The sequence below is a fragment of the Paroedura picta genome, chromosome 3, assembly GCF_049243985.1.
Source record: "Paroedura picta isolate Pp20150507F chromosome 3, Ppicta_v3.0, whole genome shotgun sequence".
NCBI lineage: Eukaryota > Metazoa > Chordata > Lepidosauria > Squamata > Gekkonidae > Paroedura > Paroedura picta.
The window spans coordinates 124,278,836-124,304,542 of record NC_135371.1 but is presented as its reverse complement, the minus strand read 5'-3'; the positions used below and the strand labels follow the sequence as shown (position 1 = coordinate 124,304,542).

The following is a 25,707-nucleotide window of genomic DNA, read 5'->3' as shown; positions in this document are numbered from 1 at the left end:
AGACTTTAAAAACAGAGTGTTTACTTATAATTACTTGTTGACTGGTTGATCTACTCACTGTTGATATATACTGTGGAGACTGAGCAGGATGCCGTGACCACAGGTCTGTGGGAGGAAAATAGGACTGCTACATCCTCCAGACTGGCAAACAGGTAATTAGCTGAACCAGTGGGTGTTTGACCATCCCTAGTCCTGGCACCATGCTAGTTCTGGTGCCCCTCTGAAGAGAGGGAGAGGAGGAACAACATGGTTACAGTGAAGCTTGCATTTTGCAGTTTCCATTCCTACACTGACAGAAGATTTCATGAGAGGGTCCTAGGATATAGTCTCAGCTCAGAGTGGGGACACATGGAAGAATATCTGGCCAGTATCTTGCAACTGCATATTTGGGGAGAAGGAATAGTAGGTTTGCAAAGTGCATACATTTATCTATCAAAACCACCTTCCTCTGATAATGTCTCCATAGCATAATCAGTAGCACTGGTAAATATATCCTAGTTCTTCATCATGGAGCATCATCACACCAGTCCTACCCAGCTTCCATAGAATTGTGAGGCTGCCGTGGAGTCCAATGGAATAAGGAAACAGGTTGCGTACCAGAGCACAGGGACAAGGCATCAGTTTCGCTCAGTCAGCATTGCAGGCAGACTGGTTCTCAGTCCTCTCTCTTTCTTTACAGGCTGTGCCAGTGATTCTTTATCTGCCTTGCTCTTCCATAGATTTTCTCCAGGCTTGCTTGTCATCTATGTGTGAAGTTCAGGAAAGCCACCAAAGACTTCCTTTGGCCACCTTAGAGCAGCTAATTGGTTTATAGGCCTCTGGAAACGTAAACACCTCTCGTCTCGGCCTGTTCTTTGGTCTCAACTAGAAATGTGTCAGATACTTCACCCATTGCCCTTTTGATTCCAGGCTTCTTAGCCAGCCATGGAGATGTGATGCTTCAGATTCTCTCCCGGTTTTGGAAGCATTACACTTTGCTGCCAAGAGAAAAACAACACGAATCATTCATATGATCCTATCCCAGATCTGTCTGTTTGGCTGCCTTACAAGTAAAGTACAGATTCAGGGTGGAGCCTGGAGACACAATAGTAAATGTTGCTTAAAAACTCTCTTAGATGCAGCACAGCTTGGGAGGGAGGGAGAGGAAAAGAGAGAGAGAGGATCCTTCCTCCGGCCTTATCTATTGCAGATGTGCCGAGTGATTATCAGAAACCAGAGAGCCAAGGGAGCTGACCCCGTGCTGCAGGGGTGTTTCCCCCTACCTCCTTCCAACAAGATGTGTGTGCATTTCACCTAAAATTCATCATGTTGGATGATGTCATGACATGATGAGGCATATGATCATAAATTCAGGAAGAAAAAGTCCCCATTGTAGGTCAGTACTGCAATCAATCCAGATAGCAGTTTATTCCAAGCTTGCTTTATCCTCCCTGCCCCTGCTTCCCCCTCCCTCCAAATAAGAGAAGAAGAGCTGATGAAAAGCAGATGGTTTTCATCTGCTCCCTACATGTAAGGATGACACAACTCATCAGATGTCAGTGCCTGTCTTGCTTGAGTGGCCTCTCTGAGCACATTCTCTCCCACTCTTCTCTTCCTCTGTCATCAAGGTGGGAATACGATCTCATGCTTTTTGCCATTCTGTCTTTTATCTTTACATGTAACAACCAAACAGAGCAAAAGGTCTGCCCCTGGGCATCTCTGCTGATAGCACTCATGAGGTAGCAGTTTGGTTCCCTTCTCTCGGAGCACCACCGAACTGCAATCAAAATGACGACTCTAGCCTCTGAGCCAGGAATTCCTAACCAGGATTCCAAGGAACCTTGAAGTCACACAAAAGTTCCCTAGGGGTTACACAACCTTTCCGAGAAGCTCGGGTGGCTGCTGACAGCACTAGACGTCACTGGATCCCACTTGCCCTGTTGCTCTACAGGCCTAGTCTCTTTCCCCACAATGGAAAAAAGGTTAATGCTCAATTGATTAACTGGCTCCTGCACCTTACTACTGCACCAAGAAGAAGAAGAAGAAGAAGAAGAAGAAGAAGAAGAAGAAGAAGAAGAAGAAGAAGAGGAGGAGGAGGAGTTGGTTCTTATATGCCACTTTTCTCTACCTGAAGGAGGCTCAAAACGGCTTACAGTCGCCTTCCCTTTCCTCTCCCCACAACAGATACCCTGTGATGTGGGTGAGGCTGAGAGAGCCCTGATATTACTGCTCAGTCAGAGCAGTTTTCTCAGAGCTATGTCAAGCCCAAAGTCACCCAGCTGGCTGCATGTGGGGGAGCACAGATTTAAACCCGGCATGCCAGATTTGAAGTCCGCACTCCTAACCACTAGTACACCAAACCTACTTCTCTGAAAGAGCATGGCACCACTTCCAGGGTTCCTCGAAGCCTGGAAAAAATTTCAATGGACCCTCCATGGTCAAAATGTTGAAAAAGTCTCTGAACTGTAATTCAGAATGGAGGGCAGAATGGAGCTATCTACCAACTACATTGACCAACAGCACATCATTTCATGGTGTATGCCTCATGTTACTCTTGAACTCAGTTGGACTTGCTTCTAAGTCAATGCGCATAGGATTGGGCTGCAAGTAGAAAGCGCATCCAGTATAATATGAAAGCTTCTGGTAGTCTAAAACAGAACATACAATCTACTTTCTTTATATCCTTGGGACTGATGGAAATTAGACTCTTTTTGGCTGATAGGTGGATGGGGAAAGCAGGATGTCCTGATAAATATCCTCCACATCTGCTTGTTGCCACATTGGTGCTTCCCTGCCCCCTCCCCCAACATAATCTGATTTGGAGGATCAGCCTTTTTAAGCTTCTATGTACTTTCATGCATGAAAGCAAGATTTATGTGGAGAAAGAGGATGGTCCAGGGGAACTGATATTCTTCTTCATTCCAACAGTAGGATTCTTAAAGAAGAGGATTCTCCAGGCAGATGTCTTCTTGTAAGAAACAGTAGTGAACATTGTATTAGAGACAAGCTGGCCCTTCTGGGGTTTTGTCTTGTTGCTTCCTTCCGACCAATATAGGCATAATTTGCAAGATTAATGCGCCTCTTTCTTTCTCTGTCTCCCTCTTTTCAGCTGTCCAGGGATGACCAGAAGCTTTAAACAGACTGACCCTGTAAGCAGAGTTTGCTAGTGGGAAAATGGATACTTGCAAAAAGATTGAAACCAAAACCTCACTTTGAAACTGAGATACTTTGGCTTCTAGTTTCTCGTATGGAGCAAGGAGGGTCCCCCCCCCTTTTCTAAACACAGCAAAGAGAGCCGAGCAATCACAGGGCTGTTCCAAATGACTGATGTGTTTTGGAACAAGTGAGCAACCTTTAAGAACACTCAACATTGGTCACAACATGATACCAGTAATTTAAGAACACACCCATTTGGCGAAGTTCAATTCCTAGCCTCTCTAATTAGAGAATCTTAGTCAATTATGACCCATTCTGCACGTGTTGGATAATGCACTTTCAATGTGCTTTTGTAGCAGGATTTTCCTGTGCAAAACAGGAAAATCTACTTCTAAAGTGTATTGAAAGGGTGCAGGGTTGGTAAAGACTCTGAAACTTTGCTTTGCAAATTCCAACCAGCTGGTGCTCCCAGGCCCCAAAGAAATACATTTGACTTCAACCAGGTGCTTGGTGGAATGAGTTCCTGGAGGAGGGAGTTCTGCAGATGGAGCTCTTCCACCAAGCTTTTGGTTGGGGCCAATGACTTAATGACATCTATGGCCCTTCCTAAAAAAACACTGAGAGACACCTGATCTGGAGACTTATAGGCAGTAGATATCTGGAGACTGCTATTGCTTCAGTGCTGCTAAATCATGATACTTATGTTACTTAAGCTATAAAGAAGGAGGTGGCAGCCTGCACAGCCCAGGGGTCAGCAAAAGCCTCTGTGCCGGCATCCCAACCTCCCCCCCTTCCTGCTCTTGGGAAAGAAGTGGTATGGTAGTGGGGATGATGCCTGCTCTTGGCTCAACAGGCTGGGAGCTGGCTGAGAGCTGCTGGCTGCCTGAAATGACCTTGTGTCACTGTCAATTTCTGCTAATATTTTCCCAAATTCTGCAAAAACCTCTAATATGCAACAGGAATAAATGAGCACTATAAAGTAAACATAGGCACACTTGGACAATATGGATGGAGGGATTAAAAATAAATAATAATGATGATGATGATAATAATAATTATTAAAGGATTCCATTTCCCATGTTCAGAAACAGGAGTGAAAGAAGAATAGTGACTACTATCCCAGTTGATGCAGCAATAAAGAAAAACTGTTCCCTATTAAAAAGAGAGAAAAAGATAACCTTCCCTTTCCAGGGACATGAAGCAGGACAGGTTTTTGGATGTTACTAGAACTTGTCCTACAGTCTGCTTAAATGAGACTGGCCATGTCAGGAAAATGCTGCATCTAGGGGAAGAAGTGAAGGCTGCTAAGTATTGGAACAGAATTGATTTAATAGCTGTCTGCCCTTGAGAAGAAACCAAGATAACCACGGAGGAGTTAAAGCAACAGTTGTCAGCTGACTTGTAAAGGAGCCAAGCCAGGGCTGGTCCCCCCCTTTTTTTAGCTGGAAGTTCAGCTTTAGGTTAACATCCTCAAGGATTTGGTTGCAACCATAATGAGCTCAGGAACTGATTCCTCTGTAAACATATTTCAGTCAGTAGTAGATAGAGTGCTTTACTGTAGTTTTTAAGCAGGGCCAACTGAATGATCAAAGAGTAGAGGATCCTTGACTTCATTTTCCAATAAGAACAGAACTAAGGTTGCTAGTGCCCTCCAAATATTGTTTGCATTTAATCTGGCGAGATGCTCAGTATGCAATAGAAACCCACAACGTTGTGTGCTATACTAGCTTCCCCTCCCCCTTGTCCCAACTAGCATGGTTGTTTTCTTTTCACTGGCCCCTGCTTCATGCATTTCTTCTCTTAAGTTCCCTATTCTCTCCTCTAGTTAGTTCTACCTCATCTCCTCTCTACTGTCCTCCCTTTCTTTTCCTCCCCCATGTCTCCTTTCCCAAGTCTCCCTTCCCAGCTGCCTGTTTCTTCTATATCATATCCTCTCCAGGTTCCTGCCAGTGGCGCCAGCAAAACATTTCAGAAGCAGGACTTAAAAATGGGTGGGAAAAATAGTAAGAAGCAAGTTGCCTCAGCAGCTACTATCTTCAAAAGGAATAAGAGTGATCCAAAATACAAAGCCCTGTGTTGTCCTACTGTTGTTACTATTCTTTCATAGTCCCCTAGCTTGGGGGAGTTAACTCAAACCACAAGGACCAAATACTTAGACAACTGCTTAAAATACTCATGCAGCAACAAAAATTAACCACAGCTCAGTAGCTGCAGTGTGAATTTTTAAGTCCAAAGCCAAACTACTAACATCCTACTTGGCCCAGGAACACCTAATCACAATGATCCATGCAATGGTCACCTCTAGATTGCAACTCGCTCTACGCAGGCCTGCCTTTAAATTTAATCCAGAAACTACAGCTAGTCCAGAATGCAGCATTCTGAGGGGCTTTCCGCACTCCTTCAAAATTGCACAATGGTTGCCAATTGAAATCGTTACTGATTTGCCGTTATGCACAACGTCGTTGACAATCTGCCACACATCTGAAACCGATCCGCAAAAAGTGCTTCGTTGTAGCGCTTTCAGGGAAATCCCAAAAAGTGGATTCACCCTCCGGAAAGCGCTACACTCCTGCAACCAATCTGCAACACTAGCGGGAAAGTTCTGTGCGTTACCATTGTTGTGGTTTCTACAAAGTCCCTCCCCCTGGCTCTCTCCTCTGATCTTCCAGCGAAGCGATCGCCATTTTTTTTTCTCCGAGCGAGCGGAGATCAACGCACCGGCGAGCCTCCGTTTAGCCAGCGAGGCTTCCCCGTCTGCAGTCCCTCTGTTTACAGTCACTAAGCACAAGCAACACAGAAGCCTGTTTGCTGTTGTATTTTTCCTTTATTTTTCACATTGTTTTTGGCCAGGGGGGGATTTTTTTTCACTCGGGGGGAGCGTGGCAACGATGAAACGGCAGCTCAAACACACCCGCTAGCTGGATGGGTCTCTCCGTTGCAACGAATCAACGCAGATTCAGTGCAACGGGTGTGTGTGTGTGTTTTTTTTAAACCTTTCTTAAAGGGGAAGGGGCTGTTTGGGAGCATGCTAACGGCCGCCCATTGGCTGCTTGACGGCCAGGGGCGGGACGAGCTTGGCAATAGCGCTTCCTGGCTAGCGATTTTTGCCGAGACCGGAAGCCTGTGGGAAATAATAGAAATGCAACTGGATTCCACTACAAAGGCAGGTATGCATAACGACGAATTCCACTATTTTAAATGGCGATTTTTAATTCAGCAAACAATTTGCTACATGGAACAATTTGCGGAAAGCCCCTGAATTCTAACAGCAACACTTTGGATGTCCCACAATTGGCCCATTCTTCAACAACTGCACTGGTTATTTGTGACTGTGCATGGTGCAAATGCGCATGCGTGACCCTGCCGCGCATGCGTGGCATGCGCGGCCGGGCAATCACCCTCCCCACCACCGCCGACCCGCAGCCTGGAAAAGGTTGTGGACCACTGGCTTAGAATACCAAAAAAGATGTTTTGGGAGGGGGTACAGATATTCATAACATGTGGCTGGAGGGAGGGCAAGTAGATTACAATGAGGCCCACTGCAGCCTAGTGGACATCTCCACTGAACACACATGGGGCTTCCATGCTAAATCAACACCCAAGAAGGGGACTGGCATGACATGATAACATCACTTCTGGAAAAACCCTGAAGTGACATCACAGGATGGTCTAAGATTTACAAAACTCTATGGAAAATCATAGAGCTGTGGAAATCCTAGAATGTCTGTGATACCATTTTGGGAGTTTTTTTGGACATGATGCCTATGCTCTAGTTTGATGATAGCTCATGACCAAAGTTCCCCTTTCATTTCTCACCACCAGTAGTTTGGACACTGGTAGGTAAAGCACCAGCATGCTGGGAAGTCTTCCCCTATGGTGGGAGACCTGACAACTCTAGCTGCATTATAATCATGGATTTTGTTGAAGTGTTGCAGTCATTATACATGACCAAATACTATTTTTTTGACATAGAAGAACTGAAATGTGTAATATGGTTCCAGGGCTGAGCTGAAATGCAGCCTTTCCATTTGTTTCGAAGAAAAGGAATGATATGATCATTGCAATAGAACCTGCAAATTAACCCCCCCCACACACAACTTAATACAAACAGTTGAATAACTGGCATATGGATGTGTTGGTTGTTACTGCTATATAACACAATTAATTTTGGGGGCATTTTTGCACATTTGCAGCCCAATCATGCTTCTCACCCTTCAGAAGAGAGCAACAAGCTTTACAAACATCTCCTCACTTTGAAATACAAGCCTCCTGAGGATAACATTGCAAGTGATCAAAGTGAGTATCTGTTATTAATGACAAAGTGATACGATGGCAAAGTCAAATCACAGAGGTTAATGTGGTCTTTTTACATAGTTGTTTTTTAGACCTCGGTGTAAACTGCACGGAGCTTTTATTCCAATCCCAGATCGATTCAGTCCCTGGCCTCTACACAGAATGCGATTTCCGTTTGGATTTTGGGCGATTTAAATTTTCCTTCTGCAGCAAGAAGGATTGATCCGGAGGGACCCTACCTTTAGTGTGGGATATCTCAGACTGCTGCTAATCCTGAATATATTCAGAATATCGCATTGTTTTGAATCTGGGTTCTCCTCCGTGGTAAAGGACCCGTGATTGGCTACAGGTGGCCATGTGACAAGCCTGCATCAAAGGAGAAGCCCCTAATTTCTCTCAACTTCTGTCGGCCATGGATTTTTTTGTGTGACTTCTTCGTTCCCCCCCCCTTCAAGAAAAGAAAGGATTTTTTTCCTCCCTCCTCTGACTTCTTGGATCCTCTCCCCCCCCTTCAAGAAAACAAAGAAAGAGTCTCCATTCCCCCCCCCCTGCTCTTCTGAGCCTCCCTAACCATGTGCAGAACACTTTCCTGTTTCAATGGGGGGGGGGGAAGAGGAAGACTCGAGTTCAAAGCGATCTGAATTCAACAGGATTGACAATGGAATAAAAAAGTAAGTGCAGACTCTGCCCTTTTCAAATACAGGCTGGACGCTATGGCTTGCATCTCTTAATTAACAAGTGCTACCAGTTATGATACTGAAACACAGAGTGGTGGGAAAAGATGCCTATGAACTCTGGTGCAACCCAAGGGACAGTGAAGCATGCAGGCAAGGCAAGGCTGGAAGCTTGAGGTACAGCCTCTGTCAAAGATGGCAGGAGACACTGTCCCGCTCTCGAAGAGAAGATTACATAATCAAGGTCATTGATTACACTGATTATCCCTTTTGTACTTATTTTTAATTTCACAAAAGTATTCCAAGCAAGTTATCACATGGCTAGAAGCCATTGCAGCTGTTTTCCAGAATGGTCTCCAGAGACAAGCGGCTGGGGGGAGGGGAATGGGGGGAAATTGAATACAATCTGTGTAATACCTTTCATTAGGATGAATCCAGTCACACATATCAGCATATGAACTTTCACGTTCTCCAGAATTATTGTCCTGGTTAGATGTTACCAAAAAGACAAAGAATAAAAAGAATTTTGGAAAGGGAAAATGCCTCAGGACTGCTTTGGAGAGTGGACTATGGCATTATATCTTGCTAAGGTCCCCAAATCCTGCCACCCCAGCTCCACTGCCCAACACCTCCCGGTATTTCCCAGCCTGGTGCTGGCAACTCTATTCTCCAGTGACCTAAAGCAGCACTGTTCCTTCTTGTTCTACATACTGAGGATATTCTGGTCATGAAATGCCCCTGTAGGATATTTTTTAATTAAGTTTTTTTAAAGTCCAACCTTATGTATGTTTAATCATAAGTAAATCTCACCACTTTCAATACAATATTCTGTCCTCACTTCAGAAAATGCAAGCTAAATCAAAGATCTTAAGCAAAGATAGTTCCATGTACGCATTTATTGTTATACTTTTATTTTCCTGGTCTAAGGTTGTATCAATAAATAAATATATATATATAACACTGCAGACAAAGCAGTGTTATGTTTTCAGAAGAATTCCTGCAATGTAGCAGTATGTTATAGGAAAAATTAGAAGTAACACATTTTCATGGTTTCTGTAAATTCTAGTCTACAATAGAAACTTTATTGTGTGTAAGTGCTACTAAAGAACATTTTAATGCTTGGACAACAGTGCATACAAAGTATAGCTTTTGCATTTTGAAGTGATTGAACTAGGAATCCATATAATCCAAAATCAGAAGCCTACCACAAATGCATGTATCATATAAAAAAGTGCTGTTTGACTATTTCCCAAAAATTCAGAGTGTTTTTACATGGTTTTTGATGAAATTTAGGTCGTTGATGTGAACTATCCTAGCTAATTAAAAGGCTGTATTTGTGATACTATAGTGAGGCAGGGCACAGGATGCCTCTTAATAGGAGTTTATACTAACTCAGTTTGGGGCTTATTCTCATAATACCTTATTGGTTGGCGTAAGGCCTCTTTGAGTTAGGTTTGTCAGCCTCTCCAGTGGTAGTTGGAGATCTCCCACTGATACATCAGGTCTCCAGACAACAGAGATCAGTTCACCTGGAGAAAATGGCATTTGGCATTGAATCCCCCCTCCCAAACCTTGCCCTCCTCAGTCTCGACTCCCAAATCTCCAAGTATTATTCAGCCCAGAACAGGCAACCCTATTCAAGGTCCAATTGGTTTAGGCTAACAAATGTAACAAGAGCCTGTAAAATCTGCGTTGACAAGGCTATAAATTAAGAAAGCAGTGTGGGCTTATTGAAGCTGGTGTCAGAGATGAACAAGGGATGTATAAATCATCCCTTCTCTTTGCCTTTCTTGTCCAAGAGGTTTCTTGAACACAGATGATAATTTGCCAGATAGTCCTCTAACCTTTCATCCCTTCATGGCTTCACCACAGGGCCAAAGTTAATACAGGGAGTCCTACTGACTTAAATGGGTCTCCTGCAGAGTTTTTGCACCAGTCACCAAAGAAGGTTTCTTGCAGGGGCACTGACTTAAATATAATCAACTCTCTTGCCCCTGTCATCTTAGCAGGAGATTTGATCCATAACATGTGAGCTGGAATAATAAAAGCAGCATTACTGGGCGATTTCACTGACAATTCTTTTAAAAGCTCTACCTTCTACATTGCGTGGAGACAGTTGTTTTATCATTTGTTTTTGGCCTATTATGCATGCACAGCTTACTTTCAATTTTCACTGAAGTCAAGTTGGTAGGAGTTTACTTCAAAGGTTGTGCATGCACTCTGCACCTTTTTTTCCTTTCCAATTTTTTTTTCCTTTCCAATATTTCTCCTTGGTGTTGTGGAGTATAAATTCTGCATTACAAGGAGAAACAGTAGACATGTGCTATTAATCCTGGGAGACTTCAATGTTCATGTGGACGCGCCATCGTCAGGACTTGGTTTGGACATGGTGTCGTCCATGGTGACACTGGGGCTTTCGCAATTTGTTACTGGGCCCACTCATCAGGCCAGCCACACCCTTGACTTGTCTTCGGTGGAGGGATAGAGGTGAGTCTGGATATGGCCTTGGCTGTTGTGTGGTCAGACCACTATGCCCTGAGGGCTTGGCTCAAGATTCCACCCCCCTCCCCAGTTGGGTGGCGGGCATATTTATGCCCGCCCGCAGATACTTATGGATCCAATTGGTTTCTGGAATGCTCTGCGGGACTCGATGCCTCCTGGCATCTCGTTGGCAGCTATGGTGGAGGACTGGAAGTCCCGCATGAGGGCTGCCATAGATGTTATTGCCCCTAGACGACCTCTCCACCCTCGACTCAAATGGGCCACTTGATATACTGGGGTGTTCCGAGAGAAGAAGAGGGAAGTGAGACAACTAGAGCGAGTGTGGTGGAAGTCTCGCGAAGAAGCTGCAAGAACATCTTATTGCACACTTATGAAGATGTATAAGAAGGCAGTGAAAGCAGCAAAACGTGATTATTTTGCTGCGGAAATTGTGTCCGCTAGCTTTCGCCCAGCTCAATTATCTAGGGTAGTTCAGTCTCTTACCACCCTTGAGGAAGGGTGTCAAATGTCTAGGCAACTGGACCTCAGCTGTGAGGCATTAGCGAGCTATTTCGCAGATAAAGTCTTGTCACTCTCCGCGATCTTCCAGCTACATTTGATATAGTAAATCACCCAGAGCTGTAAAGAATGGGTGATATAAAAATCCAAATAAATAAATAAATAAAGGAATGAATGAATGAACTGGTGGCCTGTTGGCCAACTTTGGGCGTAATGTTTGATGGCTTCAAGCGGCTCTCTTTATCCGAAAAGGACAGGTTGCTGGAGAGGGTGAGGGCGACCACTTGTCCCCTTGACCCCTGTCTGTCTTGGGTCCTCAAAGGAGGTGGGGGAAGAGTTATCGAGTCCTTATCGGCTCCCATGTGGGGTCCTACAGGGCTCGGTATTCTCCCCCATGCTATTCAACATCTTTAATCACCCTCTGGCCCAGCTGGTGTGGAGTTTTGGCTTGGGGTGTCATCAATATGCAGATGACACCCAGTTGTATCTCATCATGGATGGCCTCCAGGACTCTTCCCTGGAACCAGATGTTTGGAAGCCATGGCTGGATGGCTCAAGTAGAGTCACTTGAAACTCAACCACTCTAAGATGGAGGTCCTATGGCTGAGTGGTAGGGGGGCAGATTTGGAAGCATGTTTACCCACCTTGCCAGGAACTGTAGCCCACTATTCTCTGATTCAGAAGTATAATCATTCTCTCCAAAGAACAGTTGGGAACAGTGTCCATAATGCTATTAAGTTTAGAGTTCGCATCAATGGAAGTTCAAAACAGGAACATTTGTTTTCAAAAGGGGGACCGTGTCAAAACTGAGGGAAATAGTAAAACGGAGTTGAAAGAAAAGCAAGTCATATCCCTAAAGGATTCTTTAACGCTCTTTAAAGCCTTACTAATTGAAGCCAGGTAGAATGCCCACCCCAGGTTATGAAAGGTAAAAGAATACCTGCAGGGTTAACAATGCAAGTCAATGAAGCCATAAAATGAAAGAGGTCACTTTTAAATAATGGACTTTTTGCCCCAGTAAGTGGGGCCACCTAACTGCAGACCTATTTGCCACATTTACCTTATGCTTGCTCCTCACATATCTGAAGAAGCTTTTCTTGCTACAGTGGGCTTCCCTGGCTAGTCTGAACTCACTCCCAGCTTTGGCCTCTCCTATGGGTGACCTACAATTCCTAGTGGTCTGTCCTGCCCTCCATTTCTTGACTATTTCTTTTTTCTTCCTTAAAGGTAAAGGTATCCCCTTGTGCAAGCACTGAGTCATGTCTGACTCTTAGGGTGACGCCCTCTAGCGTTTTCATGGCAGACTCAATACGAGGTGGTTTGCCAGTGCCTTCCCCTGTCATTACCGTTTACCCCCCAGCAAGCTGGGCACTCATTTTACTGACCTCGGAAGGATGGAAGGCTGAGTCAACCATGAGCCGGCTGCTAGGAGCGAACTCCCAGCCTCACGGACAGAGCTTCAGATAGCATGTCTGCTGCCTTACCACTCTGTGCCACAAGAGGTTCTGTTTTCTTCCTTAGCTCCTCATAAAGTTCTCTGATAATCCATATAGGCTTATTGGATCCCCTACCATGTTTCTGGCATAGCTGATGGCATAGTCATGGCTTCTTGTTTAAGGGGAATCCACCTATCACTTGCTCCTGTCTCTTCCAGCATTCTTCTCCATGGGATGTCTCTGAGTTTATTAAAGTCTGCCCTATAGAATTCTAACATACATGTCTGCCTGAAAACTTCCTTGCCCCCCCCTCTCAAAAGGAATTCTAGAAGGACATGGTCACTCCTGTCCCCACCTCCTTCACTCCATCCACCAACTCTTGCCTGTTGGTAAGTATTAAGAAGAGTATGGCCAGCCTCTTATAGGTTCTTCCACCATTTGATAAATGAAATTGTCAGCCAGGCAGGTCAGAAAGTTGTATGACTCTGGATGCTTAGCAGAGTTTGTTTCCCAGCATACATAAGATAATTTGAAGTCACTTATACTTACAAGTTGCCTGGATATTCTATAAAGCTGCTTGGAGGGCAGCACCCAAGTCCTTACCCTGGTCAGGTGATCTGTAGCAGACACCAACAGCTATACTTTTGTTTTTCCCTCCTTTATATTCACCCAGATACTTTCCATTGGAGTGTCACTCTCCTCCCCTAGTATTTCTTGACAGGCAAGTCCTCTCCTCACAACACCACTACATCTCCTTTTTGAACTTTTCTGTTTGTTTTTTTAACAACTCATATCCATCCATTGTTGTATTCGTCGTGGGAATTATTCCAGCAAGTTTCTGTAATGCCTACTAAATCATATATATCTGCATGAGAACCTCAAGCTCTTCTTTCTTATTGGCCACGCTTTGGGCATTGGTATATAGGCACCTAAACCTCTTACCCTGGGTTCTATTTGACCTGGCCTTCCCAGGAGGTCCACTACTGTTTGCTCTCCTTCAATATAATCCCTATTTTGCATGTCTCCTTCGCCTTGGGACATCATTTTAAAGCTCTCCTGATTAATCTCTTCTTTCTACCAAACACATTCTTCCCCAACTTTGATAAGTGAGGTCCATCATGTGCTAGTGGGCCTTCTTCCAGAAAACCTATCATGTGGTCCCAGAATCCAAATCCCACCTTCCAGCACCACCAACACAGCCAATGGCTTACCTCCATTATCTTCTGCTTTTGACTCATTCCTCTTCCCCTGAGAGGCATGATTAAAGATAATGCCACTTGTGTCCCTATTCATATCAGCTGCTTCCCAAGATCTCCATAGTCATCCTTCATCCCTGTGATTGTATTCATGGTCATATCATTGTTCATTGGAAAGGACACACTCGTGAGGGATGTTACTCAGTGGAAATTAAGTGTTTGTAATTAAGTTTTGTGAATACAGAAAGCTTTTTCAAAGGAGCAGAAGAAACCCCATATTGTTATTTTTGGGTATGCCTGAAAAATATATGGCTGAACAGCCAATGTGTCTACTTTAGAGAGAAGCAGATGAAAAGTGTGGGAGATAATATTACAGCCCTTCAAGAACTCCAGGCTCTGCAGAAGTTATGATTCTTTTATTATCATAATTTCCAACGCCACAGAAAAACCTTTGTTCCTTGGAATGGTCTGTAGGAATGTCTATGCATCCTCCTCCCCTAAAGAAATTTGAGACCGACTGTAAGGAGAAAAGGAGTTTAAAGGCTCCCAAATCCCTTCCATATATTATAGAGATTAATTTGTCTCATCTTCTAGCAATCACCACGAACTTCTCCTGGGCTGAGGTTTACATAGACAATTGCTTATTTCCATCATTCATAGGGTTCAGTCAAAGAGTTTAAGGGAAGAAGAGATCACTTGAAAGCAAGAAGGCTGTTAAGTGACAAAAAGATCATTCCTGGAACACAGCCCAGATGAAATCTGGTGCAATGCTGGCTGCTCTTCCACCAAGATGCCTCCTTGTTACAGTTTCACAAAAATGAACATGAGCAAAGATAAAATCAAATGGAAAGAAAAGCGAACAGTTAGTTTAAGCAACCCCTAGCCTCTTAAAAGTTCAGCAATAATTTCTAAATAGAAATATGTCCTTGGAAATAATTATATATTTTTTCCAAATTCATTCATTTTTAAAGTTGCAACAAATAAAAATAATTAAATAATCAAATAAATTTCCTTGGGAACTGAATATTATACATGATATATAAATGTGTGTACGCATGTATGTGTATACACACAGATGCAAAAATCATAACTAGCAAACTTAGTAAGATAGTGGAGAGTCATTATAGCAGTTGAAAGTGCTAAAATGCTCCTAGGATTATCTAAAAGTTAATTTAAAAATTAACTACATAAAAAAATAATACTCATAGTACAAGGCAACATGAATATAAGTGTTTCTTGGGGGTGGAATTCTTATTTAGCTATGAAAGATTTGTCAAAGGAAACTGGAACTGAAGCACTCACAGGAACTTCCTAGTATTTTTCTAATGGTCTCCTCTTGTTCCCTGCTTGGATCACTTGGAGACTTCCTCCTCCTTAGAACACATTTCCTCCCTGTTTGCCTTCAGATGAAGAAGAAGACTGATTCAGTTAGAGTTAAACAGTTAAAACTATTTTTCCTACCTCTTTACAAAGTTGTTTCTCTTAACAGTAAAGCTATTTATTCTTTACTCAGCCTATTTAAACTCTTCCAACAGTTTTGGCAGGCTTAAAATCTTATAAGTCTTATTGCATGCTAGTGATTGATCATTTCACTTTACTGTTTAAAATGACATGTTGTGTTGAGTGCCATCTATATTATTGGCAGGGCAGTCATCCATAATCTTGTTGTTTTGTTGTTCAGACCTGAACTGTACTCACAGCACATAAGACTGAGAAACAAACATGCTTTTATTATAATAATAAATTGTTATTTATAACTTACCCTTCCCCTAAGGCTCAGGGCAGGTAACAACATTTATAAAACAATACAATAACAATAATTATCACATTAAAATATCTTTAAATAGGACAGGGTCCTATTAAATAAAAGAGTAAGGCCACCTGGGGAGGAGTTAGGGCGGGCCCTGTCCAGGATAAAAACTCAGAGGGCCCAATCAGGAGCCGCGAAGCGGCTCCTGATTGGGTCCTCCGAGTGTCCATCCAGGGCCAAGCAGCCAATGGGGAGGTGCGCGAAGTGCCTTCCTATTGGCCCCTCACCAGGACAGACCAAAATTCCATTCACCCAGACCAGTCTGGCTGCCAGTCTGCTCCTGACCACCGCAGGGAGAGGAGGTCAGCAGGGCTGCCAAGGGGGGTGAGAACAGAGGCTTGGACAGTGCCAGCCCTTTTCGCCCCAAGGCTGTCCTAACTGTCATGTCCAACTGCAAATGGCCTCAGAACCCTGACAGAGCTGGCAGGAGGCTGCAGAGTGCGCTTCCCCCCTCCCCCTCCCTTCAGGCCTGCTGCAAAGGAACCTCTGACAGGCCCTGACTGAGGGAAGGAGGCCTTTCCAAGAGCAACGCAGGGGAGCCTGAGGGCCTTCCTTTTGAGGGGGAGGGGACTTACTCCTTCTGCCAAACAGTTGCCTGACAGGGAGGCCACATAAAAGCCCCTTCTCACTTAAAATACTGCTCTGGCTGGGGGTTAGACACAGCCAAGCCATGTGTCTTTCTTCTTTGCAACTCTCTGCAGATTTGAGGCCACTGCACAGTGTTATTCTGCAGAGGAAACTGGCTCTATTGTCTCCTGTTTCATCTGCACAACAACCCTGTGCAGTAGGCCTCAAGTCTTTCAATTCAACAACAACCTGTGTGGGAAGCCTTAAATGTTTCTTCTCTACCACAACCCTGTCCAAAGTAGCCCTTTCTGCCTGGGGAGCTGATCTTTATACTCTGCAGGTGAGCTGTAATTCCAGGAGCTCTCCAGGCCACACCTGTAGGTTGGCTACCCCTGGGTTGGAAATATTCCTGGAGGTTTGAAGGTGGGACTTCAAAATCGTACAATGCCTCAGAGTCCAGCCTTCAAATGAGCCATTTTTGCCTGCAGTTGGTAGGGAGTGGTGCAGGAGTGTCCCTCCTGGCCTATGGGTTATGGCCAGCCCTTATCAGCAACCGTTTGTATTCTGTGGCGCAGACAGGCAGACCAGCATCAGTCCTGTGAGTCTGGAAAGTGCAGGAAGATCTAAATAAATATTTACAGACTGAAACTAAATAGAGAACAAGTAAATGTCTGGAGACACATAGTAACTGAAATAGTAACTGGCAAATAACCTTGGCCTGGCAAATAAAAAAACAGTATTAAAAACCTTACTAAGGTGTGCACAGACAGTCTTCCTCTTAGGGTTGCCACCTTCCCTGTGAGGCTCGCTACCCCACCTCCCTCATGGGGAGTCTGCTATGGGGAGAGAAGGGGAAGACGATTGGAAAATGCTTTGAGACACCTGAGGCCTGCTGGGTTACTGCGGCCCATTCCCAGTTCTCTCAGATCTCTCACAACCCTACATACCTCACAGGTTGACTATTGTGGAGAGACAAATGGAAAAGGTGTTTGTAAACCGCTTTGAGACTCCTTTGGGTAGTAAGCAATAGGGTACAAAAATCCGTTCTTCTAAGGAGCAACCATGAAAGAAGCATGTGGCCACATAACATTTTACCAACAGTGAAAATATGGGAGACAGAAGGAACAGGGTGGACACCTGTGTACTGTGACTACCCTATGTGTATTAGGGCAGAGGGGCATTTTGGTGAATGTGGCCTAATTCACACAAGAAGGGAAATGACGCAGAACTGGGGGGAATTGGTTGCCATGTAATCTTCCCCTAAGAAGAGTCTCCAGTCTGATTTTCCCTTCACATATCTGAGGACATCGCTCTGGAAAGCTCATCTGTAACCACTATGCCACAATTCCCAAAGGTCAGTCCTCTCCCACAATCAATGAACATTCCACACCACAGGTTCTTGACACCCATATCTCCACACCCATGGCCTCATTTGCCACCATGCCACCACAATCTCCCACACAACACACATGACAACCCCATGCCCTTACAGACTGGACAACTCCTCCCCTTCCTCTTCCCACTGCTAAGCTCTAGCGCCCGTTGTATTCTTGGAGACAACGGGCTTTGCCCCTAGTATATTAATATGCTAACAAACCAAATTATATCAAAGTTGCCTTTAATTGGGGGGAGGGGAAGGAGATGCATATGTTGGTTTGCAGGATGGTGACAGTTTGGGTGCTGTTTTGAGCAGGGAGACCAGAATTTCAATATTGTACCTGGCCTCAACTATAGGCCTGGTGAAACTGTAGACCTGGAGTCAGAACTATGTCTGTGAAACTCTGGAATCAGAGAAAGATGTATACTAAAATGAAAGTTCCAAATTACTTTGCCTTTCAGCAAAACGTTACCTAATATTTGGATAATGTACAGCTGATGGTTTGTCCTGAAACAAAACAGTACTTTTCTATTTGAGAAATCAACATACACAGTTTTCTTGTGATCTTTTCTACCCTACTATAAATTAAAATTATGTTCTGTAATAATATATCAAAGCTACACAGTGTATGTTTGGTTCAAAGTATTTATTTCTGCTATAAAGTCAATACCGCCAGGCTATTTTCATTGATTGGACAAATTTTATGATCAAAGGATTTTCATGAGAAGATGAAGGTTGCCAGATGTCTTTTCACCTTTTGGATACAGCTGTTGTTTTGTGGCACATCAATAACACCACAGATACTTCATCCTAGATATTTTGTTTACAATTATTACTGGAGGAATATGGTAATATATTATCTTAATGTGCAATTAAAACTGGAAACATTGCAACTGTTTCTTCAAGCACTCTTCCAGCGAAACAAACTGAGCAGTGCCACATTTGCTGCTAATTGTGTCAGTTCTGTTGGTACCAGAAAACTAATGAAGAAGGCATCTGAGGATCTGGAAAATGTATTGATTCCAACCTAGCAAGAACTGTGTGGGATGGTAAAACAACCCAGGTGTAAGGGACAGGTGGCCTCTACAGCTTTAGCAATGCTATAGAGGCTGCCCAAATCAAACCTGGATGGGGATAATAATGGCAATGAGAATTTTACTGCAGGCTTCTTTGGGTAGGTATGTTCTACTCTGGCCCCATTGAAGGGAAGTGTAGCACCAACAGTGGCATTTCCAAGGTTCAGAAATGCACACTTAAGGTCACCCAAATCTCAATTGCCCAGTTGCTCTGTAGTGCCCTGACCAGTGAAGCTATGATGCCATATGGCACATTGTCCCCATTCATCTTTCTCGCCTTCTGAGAGCCCCAAAAGCCCCCCCCTCCACCAAAAAAAATCATATCAGTCTTTATAAGAACATGCCCTGTTATTTTAAATGATTTTCTTTTGATTCTTTTGGTGTGCAGTTTCAATTTCTATATTTAAAAGGCTCTATTCAGCCTACATGGAATATTTTGCTAAAAGCATTCTCAAAGGAAGTGTGTGTGTAGGGGGGGGGGTGAATACATGTTCATAGTAACAGTGTAATGCCATCTGTACAGATCTTGACATTATCTCCATCAGCCATGTGGACAAGTGAGGGGACTAGCTCTGCATTTATCACAATGACAGCTTGGATATTATATACAAAACCAACCCCTATATGAGTATAGTAGAGTTATGGCCTAAACCTTACTTTGTATAAGAAAAGCAAATTTGCATTGCTGTTCCACTTTGGCAGAAATTAGCACAAGCTTTAATGAGCCACATTCTGCTGTAAAATATACCTTGGTAACTCCTAGGAACCGTTCAAGGTCAGGAATGCCAGCCTCCAAGTAGGAAAAATAGAAAAGGAATATCCATACATAGAAATTGACATATTTAAAGAAAGGGTTGATCAGTGTATTGCAAACCCACACGTTCTCTATCCATAACATAAAAAGATTGGTGACCATGGGTGCAATTGCGATTGCTACCTCCATACTTAAACTATTAGTCTTCAAACTGGAAGCAATTATTTTCTAGGACAATGTCAAAAAGATCTAACAAAAATGTGCAGGTAGATGAAATTTAAATGTTGATTTAAACAGTTTTCAACAAAATTCCTCACCTCCCCATGTAATCTCCCCCTAAGAAGAGTCTCCAGTCTGGTTTTCCCTTCACATGTCTGAAGACATGGCTTTTGAAAGCTCATCTGTAACCACTATGCCACAATTCCCAAAGGTCAGTCCTCTCCCACACTCAATGAACATTCCAAATCACAGGTTATCGACACCCATATCTCCACACCCATGCCCTCATTTGCCGCCACGCCACCATAACCTCCCACACAACACACACATTCAACCCCATGCCCTTACAGACTGGACAACTCCTCCCCTTCCTCTTCCCACTGCCAAGCTCTAGCGCCCACTGTATTCTTGGATACAACAGGCTTTGCCCCTAGTTACATTTATATTCCGCCACTCCCAGTACAGCTGTCTTGCAACAGATTACAACAGATTATAGCATACATGAAAAACCCTTGCCCTCATTTGTCACCACGCCACCACAACCCCCCCCCAACACACATATTTAACCTTATGCCCTTACAGACTGGACAACCTCTCCCCTTACTCTTCCCAATGCCATGCTCTCTATCTTAATCACTCTCTTCCTTTCTACCTCCCTCTCTCTTTGCTATTTTCCTCCCTCCACCCCCCAATAGTGCTTTAATTCTAGTTGCTGTTGTTGTTAGGTGCGAAGTCGTGTCCGACCCATCATGACCCCATGAACAATGATTCTCCAGGCCTTCCTGTCCTCTACCATTTCTCAAAGTCCATTGAAGTTTGCACCTACTGCTTCAGTTACTCCATCCAGCCACCTCATTCTCTGTCTTCCCCTTCTTCTTTTGCCCTTGATCGCTCCCAGCATTAGGCTCTTCTCCAGGGAGTCCTTCCTTCTCATGAGGTGGCCAAAGTATTTGAGTTTCATCTTCAGGATCTGGCCCTCTAAGGAGCAGGCAGGGCTGATCTCCTCTAGGAGATCAGCACCAGAGTTCAAAAGCCTCAATTCTTTGACGCTCAACCTTCCTTATGGTCCAACTTTCACAGCCATACATTGCAACTGGGAATACCATAGCCTTGACTAAAAACACACTTGCCACAATTTGTTGTGCTCCACACAATCAAAGGCTTTAGCATAGTCAATGAAGCAGAAGTAGATGTTCTTCTGGAACTCCCTAGCTTTCTACATGATCCAGCGTATGTTGGCAATTTGATCTCTAGTTCCTCTGCCTCTTCAAAATCCTGCCTATACTTCTGGAAGTTCTCGGTCCATATATTGCTGGAGCCTAGCTTGTAAAATTTTGAGCATAACTGCTAGCATGAGAAATGAGTGCAATGGTGCGGTAGTTTGAACATTCTTTGGCATTGCCCTTCTTTGGGATTGGAATGTAAACTGACCTTTTCCAATCCTGTGGCCATTGTTGAGTTTGCTGGCATATTGAGTGTAGCACTTTTATTGCATCGTCTTTTAAGATTTTGAATAGTTCTACTGGAATGCTGTCACCACCATTAGCTTTATTTTTGCTCAGACTTCCTAAAGCTCATTTGACTTCACATTTCAGGATGTCTGGCTCCAGGTTAGTAACTATCCCATCATGGTTATCAGGGATGTTAAGCTCGCTCTTGTATAGTTCTTCTGTATAATTTTGCCACCTTTTAAAAATCTTTTCTGCTTCTGCGAGATCCATTTTGATCCTTTATCAGACCCATCTTTGCATGAAATGATCTCTTCATATCTCCAATTTTCTTGAAAAGATCTCTGGTCCTCCCCATTCTATTGTTTTCTTCTATTTGTTTGCACTGTTCATTTAAGAAGGCATTCTTATCTCTTCTAGCTATTCTCTGGAATTCAGCGTTCAGTTGGGTGTATCTTTCTCTTTCTCCCTTGCCTTTCACTTCCCTTCTCTCCTCAGCTATTTGTAAAGCTTCCTCAGACAGCCATTTTGCTTTCTTGCATTTCTTTTTCTTTGGGATGGTTTTAGTTGCTACCTCTTGTACAATGTTGAGGACCTCTGCCCATAGTTCTTCAGGCACTCTGTCTATCAGATCTAATTCTTTAAATCTATTTGTCACCTCTACTGTATATTCGTCAGGGATATGATTTAGTTCATACCTGAGTGGCCTAGTGCTTTTCCCTACTTTCTTCAATTTAAGCCTAATTTTTTACAACAAGAAGCTGATGATCTGAACCACAATCAGCTCCTGGTCTTGTTTTTACTGACTATATAGAACTTCTTCATCTTTGGCTGCAGAGCACATAGTCAATCTGATTTCTGTGTTGACCGTCTGGTGATGTTCATGTGTAGAGTCGTCTCTTGGGTTGTCAGAAAAGAATTTTTGCTATGACCATTGTATTCTCTTGACAAAATTCTACCAGCCTGTGCTTTGCTTCATTTTGTACTCCAAGGCCAAACTTGCCTGTTATCCCAGTTATCTTTTGACTTCCTACTTTAAAATTCCAATCCCCCACGATGTTAAGCACATCATTTTTTGGCATTGCTTCTAGAAGGTGTTGTAGGGATTCGTAGTACTGATCAACTTCATCGTCTTCAGCAGCAGTGGTTGGGGCATAGACTTGGATTACTGTTATGTTAAATGGTTTGCCTTGTATTCAAACTGAGACAATTCTGTCATTTTGGGGATTGTATCCCAAGACTGCTTTTCCTACTTTCTTATTGATTATGAAGGCTACTCCATTTCTAGTAAATATATATAAATCAGGAATGGCTGGGTGTTTATTAATAAAAAACTGAGCATTATTTTTAGATATGTAATCTAAATACAATCTCTCCTGTACCACTATCTGGATTATTTTCATTACTTCTGAAATCTTACTGTACTGAATCCTTTTATAATGTTGATTATTACAAAACTGTCTATACATCTCATTATTATAATCAGTTTTAATCATGACTACACTATCACACTTATATGCAGGTCTAATCACAATCATATCATCATCCAATAATGATTTTAAAACCCTAATTTCCCATTTATTCTAATTTATAAACTGATGTTTTGATCTTTCCATAATTTTCAAATCCTTAATCGCCACCCTCTCAAACATAGATATAGCCCCCACTTTATGTGTAGGGTCAAATTTAGATCTTGATTCATACATAGCTATATTTGAGAAAAGATATTTCAGGTTCAGTATGTCATATGGGGGAATATGAAATTTTGTAGAAATGTAAAAGTTGAGGATTATCTGGAATATAATTGTACATTTTTGTTATTTAAGGATCTACAGCATTGTGCCCTCACATAGGTTCCTACCCATACCAGGTTGCTCCCCACATCTCCAGAAGTTTCCTAACATAGATCTGGCAACCTTACCCTAAACCCCTGCTGGTGGCCAGTGGGGATGTGGCAACCTAGGACAGCTTTGTGGCAGGATGCTTAGGGCTGATCCTGCGTTGAGCAGGGGCTTGGACTAGATGGCCTCTATGGCCCCTTCCAACTCTATGATTCTATGAACCTTACTCATGGTTCATCTAAATATAGCCAGGCACAATTTAGCACTCACCTACTCTTCTGTTCAGAAGCAAACAACTCTGTAGCAAAGAGCTGTTGTATAGAAATCCTTTTTGTCCCACAGAGCTTACAGACTTGCCTTGGCAATTATACTCTGGAAATATAGAGCATAGAACATAAAGGTAAAACTGTTTAACTTGTAAGATTATTAGACAGCATACAAATAGCTTGGTGGGTGTGTATTCTTCATTCCCTTAACATCAGCACATGTCTTAAACAATGCCATGGAAACCAATAGTGACCACTGTCTGTCCCCATGGAAACAGCTTCTCATGATGTCACTTTCCTCATTAAAGTTCAGAAGCCAGTGGAAAGTTGATGCAGCGGCTGGCATCTGCAATGAGCAGAAGCCTCTGAGTTGAAGACTCCTGGTGTCAGAAGTAAATTAAAACTGGGGAAAGAATGAGGATAAGATTGCAGCCTTCACAGTCTGGGATCACACTCTGAATCAATAGGGGCTCTCAAAAGCTCCAGGACAGCTTTGTGGCAGGCCCTAAATCTGACAGAGGGCTCCCTGGTAAGCAAATAAAAGGCAAGGATCTATACGGAAATAATTGCAAGGAACCCAAAGTCAAATTAGAACAAGGAATTGTTGGCTGTGTCACTAGCGCAGGACCTACGCCTGAGAAAAGCTATAAAAAAGCAAACAGAATGAACTTTGACCCTGCTGAGAAAACAACAAAAGGGGACAGGTTTAGTCAGTCTTCCTGAGTTAGACAGCAACTAAGATCCCCCACCCCAAAATGTTTTCTTAGGAACGAAAACCACAGTTTTACTACAGGGAATGTGGAGATAAACAAAGAACTTGTTTTTTTAATTTGTTTTTCTGATTTCTCTTCTGAACAGCATCTTTGTTAGGTTCCAACTCAGCAAATCAGAAATTTTAGTCCATGAGACTTAAGCAGATGCTTAACCATATAGCATTTGTTGGATCGAGACTAAACTTTCCAGTGGTAGAAAGGACATTTCCTGCCTCCCCCAACCAACATAGCCTACTGATCTCCATGAAATCCTGCTCCTGGGGAATAGGAAACCCTGAAAAATGAAATGAAGGGGGGGTGACGATGACGGTTTTTGTACCAGGAAGGGGGAGTCAGTGGAAATTGCTAGTTTGATTTGGATCAAGCCTGCTGTGTACAATTTCAGAGACACTATAGATCAGTGGTGCCCAACCCCCGGTCCTTGCATCAGTTGGTACTGGGCCGCAGCTCCTTCTCGTAATCCTCCCCGGCTGCTGCCTCGGGGACTGCCCTGCCTCTCTGCCATTGGCTGCATGTGGGGGAGTGCAGAATCAAACCCAGCATGCTAGGTTAGAAGTCCGCACTCCTAACCAAAACATATTGTCCACAGTTTGAATAGAATGCCATGTCAAACAGCATTTTACCTCAGCAGCAGTTGCTTCTATGGGATTTCTTGTTTAGTTAATAAGGAGACAAGATGACCAGTTCTCTACAAACAAGTTCGGACTGGATTTGGACTAAATCATCTTTTCCCTTAGATCATAAATATGAGAACAAGAAGTCATAATACGGAGTTAAACCGAAGACAACAATGTAGTAAAATTGCTTTTCTTGGCAAATGAATGAGACACTGAAGATTTTGGAGGAGTTCTGTAGCCTGTACTATATGTAGTAGTTCCATATGGCCTTGCTCCTTATTAGCTATGTGTGGGACGACAGTCATAAGAGGAATCCTATGCAGAGTCTCTCAGGTCTAAATACACTCGTTTTAATAGATTTACACCACAGTAAACCTGCACAGGATTGCACTGTTATTTTTTTTAATGATTAAGAGGAGTCTTTTGCCTGCCTTCAGGATTCTTTTTTAGCATGTGAGGAAACTTCCTTTGTTAGTATCCCTGTGGAGGAGGAACTTGGATTATTGGAAGAACTTGTAGCTGACACTGTGTACACTGTGTACTGTGTGCAGTTGCGAAGCTGTTCTCATTAGAAGTGTTTGTTGTCTGCAGTGAACTTTGTGTCACACTGAAAAAGGATACTCCTGAGACTTAAGCTGCATTCTACCTACTCCAAAGGAAAAGGGGAGACAGCAAGCAGAAAATATGCAGTGCCAAAACATGAACACAACAATGGATTTGCATTTATGGATGGGTTGGTCCTGCAATCCATCAGCAGAAAGCACTGGGAACCCTAGTCCACTAGGGTCCCACAGCACAGGGAGGTGGCATAAGCATTCTCCATATATGAGAACAGACCCTCAGTGTCAAGCTGATCAAGCTTTGAGGGCCTTTGGTTCTATTCTGTGGCCAGATTCCATGCATTGAGCATGCTACATAGGTTAAATTCTGCTGGCTAAGAGCAATGCAAGTTTATTGACGTAGACTGACTTGCCAATAAAGTAGCGCTTACTGGATGAACAGTAATTGGCATTATAAAGGAGAAAATAATAATTTTATATAGCCACTTTATGCTTCTTGTTTCTTGAAAATTCTCCGCCAACCAGAAGTTAATGAATTGAGTCTGGTCACAGGAAATTAATCCAACCAAACGCACGTCAGAACAATTGGCTCCTGTCCTCTTCTGGCTTTCCAAATTACTACTTTGCTTTGCTCCATGCCCATTATATCCCAAGAGTACCTTTT

General features: G+C 43.2%; 1 long non-coding RNA gene across 1 annotated transcript; it reads right to left on the bottom strand.

Annotated features, from left to right (window-relative positions):
- LOC143831315 (uncharacterized) lies at nt 1–23,299 on the bottom strand. Its single transcript, XR_013228815.1, has 2 exons — nt 23,098–23,299; nt 1–977 (listed from the first exon to the last, which is right to left on the bottom strand). It is a non-coding gene; the product is annotated as an uncharacterized LOC143831315 (long non-coding RNA).
- Nucleotides 23,300–25,707: the final 2,408 nt, after the last annotated feature.